This window comes from Emydura macquarii, unplaced genomic scaffold (assembly GCF_026122565.2).
Source record: "Emydura macquarii macquarii isolate MOO-44397 ecotype Brisbane River unplaced genomic scaffold, CSIRO-AGI_Emac_v2 contig_1045, whole genome shotgun sequence".
NCBI classification, from domain to species: domain Eukaryota; kingdom Metazoa; phylum Chordata; order Testudines; family Chelidae; genus Emydura; species Emydura macquarii.
In genome coordinates this window covers 9,503,096-9,511,146 of record NW_027131182.1, presented here as the reverse complement: position 1 = coordinate 9,511,146, position 8,051 = coordinate 9,503,096, and the positions used below count along the sequence as shown (strand labels likewise).

At 43.2% G+C, this 8,051-nt stretch overlaps 1 long non-coding RNA gene across 3 annotated transcripts; it reads right to left on the bottom strand.

Annotated features, from left to right (window-relative positions):
• Nucleotides 1-472: 472 nt before the first annotated feature.
• LOC137151170 (uncharacterized) lies at nucleotides 473-7,114 on the bottom strand. 3 transcript variants are annotated; one of them, XR_010919196.1, is made up of 4 exons: nucleotides 6,579-7,114; nucleotides 5,007-5,215; nucleotides 3,764-3,877; nucleotides 473-1,698 (listed from the first exon to the last, which is right to left on the bottom strand). It is a non-coding gene; the product is annotated as an uncharacterized lncRNA (long non-coding RNA). The 3 variants fall into 3 exon arrangements; XR_010919197.1 differs by having other exon boundaries at nucleotides 473-3,877; nucleotides 6,579-6,731; nucleotides 6,893-7,114; XR_010919195.1 differs by having other exon boundaries at nucleotides 473-3,877.
• Nucleotides 7,115-8,051: the final 937 nt, after the last annotated feature.

Below are 8,051 nucleotides of genomic sequence, written 5' to 3'. Positions count from 1 at the left end.
GGGTTGTGAGAATGAGGGGTTTTTTGTATAACACTTTGAAGATTAAATCGCTATTACTATTAGTCAAAGGTAAACTCACAGCTTCAGTGGTGTCACCTTTTTTTTTTTTACCAATGCTGAATGTGGCCCATGGAGAGCGACATGAAGTATATATTGAGATATGGCTTTGATAGATACTTAAACTATAACTGAAAAATAATCATCTAGGATGAAATCCAGGGAGCAATAAGAAATGGGTGTAAATAAACATGGCCAAGCCACAAAGAAGGTAGTCTATGCAAATTTTAGGTCTAGAATTTTAACCTAAATGGTAGAAGATGATCAAGAAATCCAATATTTACAATACAGGTGGCCAGGAAATGAATTTTTTCCTGACATTTTTTGACAAAAACAATTATTTGTTTTTATATAATTTTTTATATAAAATACACACAATGTTTACAAAAATGTTTTGTTTTGTCAAAACGCCGGTTTTTATTTGGGAAAAAAAAATCAAAACATTTTGATGGACAATTTGTTACTATCTCTAATTTACAATAAAGGCAGATTGCTTAAGAAGAGAAGACAGACAAAGATTTTACAAATACATAGAACAAGAAGCAGCAAGGAGGGTATGGCTCCACGAGGGGATGGTGAGGTAAACCTGGTGATAAAACAAGTAGTTATAACTCGGAAAACTGAAGGACTTTTTGGGGGGGCAGTGAGAGGAACATTCGACTGACAGGTTTCTGAGGGAAGTAAAACTTTGGCCTCAACTATACACAAAAGAAATTTAGGTTTAACTATACTGGTATAGTTAAAGTACAACTCCCCTAGTATGGACAGTTATACCCATATGAAAGTGGTTATATACAGCTATTCACATACAGAAAGGAAAATAAGCTATTCCAGTGTAAGCAAATGTATATTGATATAACTGCACCTATGCTAAGGGTTGTACCAATATAACTATTTTGGTACAAATCACCACCCTCACAGTTCCATCCCATAAAATCTGGATGTAGATCAGGCCTTACTGCAACAAAGGATTTCATTAATGCTGGTCAAACATTTTCCAGCAGCACATTTTTCCACTGGAAAATGCCATTTCATTAAAATTGAGACTTTCTGCAGGAACATGTCAATGTTGATGAAATTTAATTTTGGGGAAAAAAAATGGAAGTGAATCATTTTGATGAAGTTGAAATGTGCTGTTTTGACTTATTAGAAAGGAACATTTCAATTTTTCATTTCAAAACAACTTTTCACTTTGAAATGTATTTTATTTGATGCTATAATGAAACAAGATACAATTATAAATAATATAAAATAAAAAAGTCAAAAAAACATTTTGTATGTATTAAAACAGAACATTTATATTGACCCCAAACACAACAGCTCAGAAAATTTCATTTTGTGGGACTTTTTGAAATGTGTTGATTTTCTTCCAATTTGATATGACAACTAATGTCAAATCATCAGAAATTCCCATGGAACAGACATTCTGAGTTTCTACCAGTTCTAAATCTCACCATGTCAAAAAACCAGTAGAGAAATCAAAAATAGATGCTGCAGGACTAGAGGGTAAGAATGCCAAAATTCTGAAAAGTCAGCGAACACAGCAGGAGGCGCAGAAGGAGATAGTTTTCAGTTCAGTTCATTAGGAAGCAGAGCAGAGAGGTATATCTCAGGACTTCAGAGAAGCTATCTTTGAGGCTCCTGTTTAAAAAGGGATTAACGGAAAATCTGGGAAACTTCAAACATGGGAGTATGACCTCTGTATTGCTGGGAGAGAGTCTATTGTATAATTATTGATTAAAGAAAGAAAACAGAATACTTGGACAGGTGTATACTAGCTAGAAACCATGAAACTGGATAATTTAGGGGATTGGTAATGGTATTGAAAGCGTTATGTCTGTAGGGCATATCTACTATGATAGGGATTGAAAGTCATTACCACCTATTGACCCTTTAGAGGTTTACATGAAGTGAACTGATGGTCTGAGTTCAGTGCCTAATGAATAGCTTGCAACATCACAAAAATCACTATTAAAACTGACACCATCAGCAGAGGGGCCAAGGTTTGAACATGCAGAGACTAACCTGCTCTCTCAACCCAATCAGTGGTCCTACCAGATCAGGTTTAAGATGAGCTAGCAGGGAAGCTTGCACTCCTGATTCCTGTGCTACAGCTGTTCTGAGGATGGATAGAGAACTTTGAGAAGCAGTAAATTAGCTTAACTGTGAGCTAAGGTTGCTAGACTGCATAACTCACCAACACAAGCCCTAAAAAGAAATGAAATAACCTCCCATTTAAAATCTACTATTTAGTTCCTCTTCTCACTCTTGGATCCCCCATCCACAGCACACAAGTCTCCCCCTTCATCCCAAACATATGTTTTCTATCTTTCTCTCCTGGTCTTCCATAAAGAATTATGTTGTTACACAGTGGAAAGATATGTGGCATCATTAGTTTGTTAGATATTTTGAAACGTGAAATAAAGAGCTGGTCTGAAGCAACAGGAGAATCACAGAGAAGTCATGTCAATTCATGCTTAGAAGGCCTCTTCCCCCCCTTTCCTCTGACAAAACTTTTAAAATCACAAATCTCTAACCATTTAAAAAAACTCTGGCTATTCTTTGATCCATCCCCTTTATGGCAAAAAGATAAAGCTTAATTGATCTTCTAGCAATATCCTTACTGGGTATTTGAAAAGTGCATGCCAGACAAGTTAGATGGGAGTCACACCAACTGATGTGTCTCCACTGTATATTTGGCTGTCTGAATTTAAGGTTATTTTATTACCCTTCGATGTCTGAGCAGTCAAGACACATCAGTTATGCTATAATAGTTAATGTTTCTGGCCTGTTGGACACAATAGAACTCTCTTGGGGGTTATATGGTTACTGATCTGATACAATCACCACACTTACCCTTGTTTAATATCCTTGAACATGGGCATGTTTATGCCAGCTTCCCCAAATACAATACATCCCCCACCAAGACATGACAGAGTCAATTAATACACGCCTTGGGCCTTTGAATGAACTTAGCCTTTGGCTTAAACCTCAGACTGTGTGTGAAATGTGCATTAATGGCCCCAGAAAATACACCATGGAATATCGGATTGCTTAATTATAAGACAGGGGAACTCAGTGATCTGATGAAGTGTAAGAATTCTGAGCTATTATTGTCATCAGTAAAATCCACTGCTTAGATCCCTGAATTTTCAATTGTCTTGGTTATTACAAACACAGATCAGAATGTAGGAACCTCTGTTTTGACCATTTTAATATTCTTTAAAACTAATATTTTATAATTGCAGTAAGATACTCCATTACTGGCGTTGCGGTCCATTAATGCATGCCTTGTATTGTACCTAACAACAAACTAGGAATCTGATCCTCACCCTTCATCACAAAAGTAGTCCTTTCTCACCTGAATAATCCTGTGGAGCTCTGTACTATGGATGCACCCCTGAGTGGGTTATCAGTGGCAGAGATCAAACCGAGATCCTCTGGATTTTAAAGCATGAGCCAGTGCTAACCTGAGCTAAGAGATTCATCTCTGTTAGCCAAGCCTGTAGCAGGCTCATCCATCTCTGGATTTGGCCCAGTCACCACTAGAGGGGAACAGAGGACCACACTGAGTGGGAATACTTCTACTTCTTCCAGTGATGGTCCCTATTGTATTCCACCGAGGGTTTACACAGGTGCATCATTCGCCTTGAGTCGGAGAATTTAAAAGTAGCGTCCATTGTCCTGCGCATGCACACTGGCTCACCTCGTGCTTCTGTCCAAGATGATAAAAGGTGGGGTGGACCGACCGTGTCTCCAGTTCCTTCTCACCACCACATGGTCCAGGTCGGAACTTCCAGTGTCCTCATCTCAGGCACATCTTTAAATATGTAGTTGTAAATAGTTTTTTAAATGTTATAGTAGTTTATCGTAGTGATTACTGTAGATAGATTGGAGGTTTGTCTTTCCACACCCTCTTCCCCATTCCACATGTGGGTACCGGACTATGCCGAGGACCCCGGGCTTCAAACTCTTTGGCCTCCTGCCCACACTCCTTCTCGGTCAGCGATAAACATCAATGCTGCCTCTACTGCTTGGGGGAAGCTCACACTGCATCCAGGGGCAGTATCTGCCAGTCCTTCCACAGCCCTCCCTGAGAAGGCCAGGCTCTCCATGAAGTTGTCATAAGGCCTCACTCAGACCCAGGCCAGGGGACCTCCCCCCCATACATTGGCCTGAAACTGTGAGGAGTGCACCTCCTGCTACCAACTCCAAATCCAGCACCAGCAGTACCACCACTATGGATCCCATGCCAGGGCCTAGTTGGGAGGTAAGGAAGTATACCCATAAGCATGGGAATAAGACTTTCTCAAAAGCGAAGAAAGTGGACACTCCTTCCACAAATTTGAGCCACGGAAATGAAGCACATACAAAACCTCATAGACACGACAAGAAGTCCCTCAAGCAGGAGGATCCAGGGGTTCTGAGCGTCGGCCCACCAGTATTGTCAACATCAGCACCCCATAAGACAATGGATCCACCCACTCCGGGGAAGTCCACCTCTTACACCAGGGAGATCGGGAACTATATTTGAGCCCCAGGATGTTTCGCCTTAACAGAACCAGGATCATCCCATCTGTCGGGTGCACCTTCTACCTCTAGGGAGGTTATTTCTCCCCGCCCCCTCCATGATTTGCCACCACTGTGGGACCTCTCGCCTCCCACTCCTATGGTCTACACCCTTCCATTGGCCCCAACAGTACTGCCAATAGAACCGAAGTCCGTTTTCTTAGCTTCCGATAAGACCATTGATGTCATACCACCCATATGTGCCCTCATGGAGGCAGTCCCTGTCTGTCAACATTCTCTGCTTCAACCACCACGGAGCCACTGTTACCTCATGCCATGGGGACCGCCTCAACATCCCCGGATCCAAACTATTGTCTGTACTAGGGACCCTGGTTCCAATGTCCACTCTCAGAACCAGCCATGAGGGAACCTTCACCTACCTCCTAATTGAGGGCTCCTTCTAGCAGGTGCTCGGATCCATTGATGGAGAAGAAGCCCCTTATCTCAGCTCCAACGGTGCCACCAGACCTGCAGATTTTCCTCCTCTTCCCTGGATGAAGCAGTAACTACAGGATCCCCTTCACCTCTGGATGACTTTAGGTAGTTCCAAGGGCTACTGTGGAGAGTTGTGGGGGAACTCCACATTCCCCTAGAGGAAATCCAAGATACCTAGCGTAAACTCCTGGATATCCTCCACTCCTCAGCACCAAGTAGAGTTGCGCTGCCTATTAATGGTGCCATTCTTGAGCCGGCCATGACAGTATGGCACACCCCAGCCACATGCATGCCTACCCCCAAAGGGACAGAAAGATGCTACCACATTCTGGCTAAGGGGTCTGAGTTTCTCTTCTGACACTCCCATCCCCTGACACTCCGTGGCTGTCCAAGCAGCAACTGAACAAGCCAGACAATAGCACCCTCATTAAACACCATCTGACAAGTAGAGCAAGCATTTTAACCTTTTGAGGAATAAGGTCTTTTCCTCTGTCAGTTTCCAATTCAGGATTTTGAACTACCAGGTATTACTAGCCAAATATGATTTCCTGAATTACAGCTTATTTGAGGAATTGGCTGATAGACTCCCACAACAGGACCGGACTTGTTTTCAAATGCTCATTGAGGAAGGGAAACTAGTAGCCGGAAAAGCACTCCAATCAGTGGTATACGCAGCAGATACCTCTTCCAAAACTAAGAGTATGGCCATAGCTACATGTAGGGATTCTTGGCTTCACTCTTCCAGTTTTCCTCAGGAGGTGCAAAACACTACCCAAGACCTCCCCTTCACTGAATCCCATCTTTTTAATCAAAAGACAGATGATTCCCTACATACCTCAAGGAGTCTAGAACCACCCTGCTCTCTCTGGATGTGGTGTAGCTGCCTTTTACAGTGGATTGTCATATGGCTTGTTTCAAACACAAGCCCTCAGCACAACATGGCATGGAAAAGCCTCTGCGTCAGAGAGTCCCCTGTCCATAGGGCATGTTCTTACATGTCCTGGTGACTCATCAGGTGTAGCCCTGACTTCTCTCCCTGGGCCCATTGTAACTGTGAGTTTCCTTAATGGGCCATTAAACAGCTTATTGCTGCTGCCATCCTGTCTGGGGTGTCACCCAGAAACACAGCACAAGCTGAAATACAGATATGCCTTGCACATTTATAACCTACATTACAAATATGACATATACACACAAATATTATCATACTTAGAAAATTATAACCTTTCTAATGGTACCGGACATGGCCTATCTCATATGAATTAGTGTAATTTTGACATATTGGTGTTAAATAATATCATAAATGGTCCCCCAATCCAGCTAGCATCATACTCTATGTCCCTCCTTCCATGAAAGTTGCCTTCCTTGTTGCTATCACTTCTGAGAGAAGGATCTGTGAACTCAGAGCTGTGATGGTGCACCTGCCTTTCACAGTTTTCCACAAAGATAGTTTCCATGCGCCTGCATCCCAAATTCTTACCAAAGGTAATCTCCCATCAATCAATCTGATCAATTACCTGTTTTCTTCCCAAAACTATACACATCTGCAGGGGACCATTGATTCCACTCCCTGGGCGCCCGACAAGCTTTAGCCTTCAACTTCCCATCAGGAGGTCCCCCAGACTGTTCGTTGCAGTAGCAGAAAGACTCATCTTTGACTCAGGCCATCTCTAGGCAGAAAATCTCTAAATGGATTTCAGGTTGCATTAAACTTTGCTATCAACCATCAGGCCTGCTTCTCCCCATTGTGGTGCGGGCCCACTCCACAAGAGCCCAGGCTTTGACCGCTCCTGGACATATACAGAGTGGCCAAGTGGAGTTCTGTACACACCTCTGCAACGCGCTGCACCTTAGTACAGAACTTGGCAGTGGACACCTCCTTTAGCACAGCAGTTCTTCACAGGACCATTCCATCTTCATCCTTGCACTCTCCTCCAACTTACGTACTGCTTGTTAATCACCCTCAGTGGAATACAATAGGAACCATCACTTGAAGAAGATGATGATTTATGAGGAGAGGCTGAAGGAACTAGGCTTGTTCAGTCTACAGAAGAGAAGAATGAGGGGGGATTTGATAGCAGCCTTTAACTACCTGAAAGGGGGTTCCAGGGAGGATGGAGCTAGGCTGTTTTCAATGGTGGCAGATGACAGAACTAGGAGCAACAGTCTCAAGTTGCAGTGGGGGAGGTCTAGGTTGGACATTAGGAAAAAGTTTTTCACTAGGAGGGTGGTGAAGCACTGGAATGGGTTACCTAGGGAGGTGGTGGAATCTCCATCTTTAGAGGTTTTTAAGCTGCGGTTATGGCTTGACAAAACCCTTGCTGAGATTATTTAGCTGAGGTTAGTCCTGCTCTAAGCAGGGGGTTGGACTAGATGACCTCCTGAGGTCCCTTCCAACTCTATGATTCTATGAGGTTACTTATCTGTAACTGGAGGTTCTTTGAGATGTGTGGTCCCTTTCTGTATTCCACTTCCTGCCAGTCTTCCCCTCTGCTACAGATCTGTCTGATTCGCGGTGGAGAAGGAACTGAAGACACGGTTGGTCTGTCCCGTCCTTTATCACCTTGAACAAAAGCATGAGGCAAGCCAGGGTGCATGTGCGGACTAATGGACACTACTTTTAAATTCTCTGACTCTGGGCACATGGTGTGCATGTGTAAACCCCCAGTGGAGTACAGATAGGAACCACATATTTCAAACAACCTCCTATTACACGTAAGCAAACCTTTTTTTTCTGGCTTAGCAGAATGAAGCCCTAGGTATGAATTAGTACAATGCTATTCACACCCTCTTTCAAGTGTCATTAATATTGGGCCAAATCAATCTCCTTGTAACTCCACTGACTTAAATGGCTCATTATGTTCCCCTTTTCATCAAAGGCTGTAAAAGAAATAGGCGGCAAGGCTTTGGCCCCACCCTGGGCCTTCAGGGCTTGGGTGCCCAGTTCCAGTCTCCGGCACTGGGGCTTTGGACTTCGTCCCCGGACTGCA